Raw genomic sequence first — 1,552 nt, forward strand, 5'->3', positions numbered from 1 at the left:
AAAACCCAAGAATGTCCCGCTATAAACTCGGCAATGATCCGGCAAACTCGCGACGGTATTATGAGTTTGGAGAATTTTGATCGTGACCACACGAGCGAAAGTTTCAATCGTGTTTTTCCGACGCGCCATTGCACACGAGAGCTCTCCTTCCCTGGTCATACGTAGGAGATGTATGGAAAATCGTGCTTCCCGCATGGCGATGCCGTTAACTCGAACATCCTGCTAACGTTCCGCGTATTCCTATTCCGTTACCGCGTATCACGTATGTTTCATTAAGCTTATTTAAATACCTACAATGTTTGCAATCTTTGCAGTGGAATGTCGAAGATGATCTCCGAGGTTTGGGAATATATATTTTTGAGACAAAGCGATATATTATCAAATAATCACATACAAAACGCAACGATCGAGCGAAAATACATAAATCGACTGAGGTATCGAAGTGTGAAATGACTTCTTTATCTATATAATTAATTTTATTGCACTCTACGTGCTCATTACGTGTCGCGTTGCTATCTTTTCATCGTCTCGCGCGAAATATCCTCTCGACATAATCGAGCCAGTAGAAACGGGATAAAGAAGCGCGCGCGCGCGTATCGAGTTAACCGAAATTGCCCGGAAACCACACGTCCATGTATCTGTGTGTGTATCTGTGTGTGTCCTCCTCACGGGCTGCGCCCTCACTTTTCCGCCTTTAAATGCGCAGCGCGCGAAAGTCCGAGCTTATGGGCGAGAGACGACAGGCGTTTTGTATCGCCGTGAATACGGTTGCGCGTGATTTTTTTTTCAGTTTTTGTACGCCTACCACATGCACGTAAACGCAGGGTCATCAAATATTCACCAACTTGACATCCGCCTGCCAGTTACCCGCGTTGCCCGGAGGACAATCGGGGTTCTCTCTCGCTCACTCGCTCGGCGCACGACCTCCCGGGAAATCGCTCTTTCTCTCTTTCTCTTTCCCTTTCGCGTCGCCCTTACCCTGGCGCCGGTGTTACCCGGCGGTCGACGTGAAACGGAATAAAGTATCCGCCGCGGTATTCCCACAGAAACTTATTAGCGTACAATCGCGATATGGTGTCGGACGAGAACGCGGGTACAATTCATACGCCGGAGATACATCCTTCCGCCCGCAACGACTCCACCCGCAAACGCGTCGCCACGATTGCGCCATGCTTCGGTTTGCCTTTACGCGTACATGAACAGCACGTGCTCGCTATGGGATAACTGGCATACTTATACAAATTGAGACGTGAAAGAGGTGCGGTCCCTCGATGGCGAGCTGGTTTCCCCATCTCATCTTTCTCTTCTTATTCTTTCCGTCCGTCGACGCCAGCTTCCCTTCACAACCACCGCCACCCTTCGCGTTCTTTTCCTTTCCGCGATTCCGGCGAACTGGGAATAATATCTCTGTAACGTGTGCGTGAATAAACAAACCCGCAGTAATAATACTTGCGCGCGACTGGTGTATGTGTTGTGCGCGACGAGAGGGATCCTGGCCAGCACCCTCCTATTGATCTCTCTCTCTCTCTCTCTCTCTCTCTCTCCCTCTCTC

Source organism: Odontomachus brunneus, unplaced genomic scaffold (assembly GCF_010583005.1).
Source record: "Odontomachus brunneus isolate Ranch 3 - 2012 unplaced genomic scaffold, Obru_v1 Obru_scaffold_001, whole genome shotgun sequence".
Lineage (NCBI taxonomy): Eukaryota > Metazoa > Arthropoda > Insecta > Hymenoptera > Formicidae > Odontomachus > Odontomachus brunneus.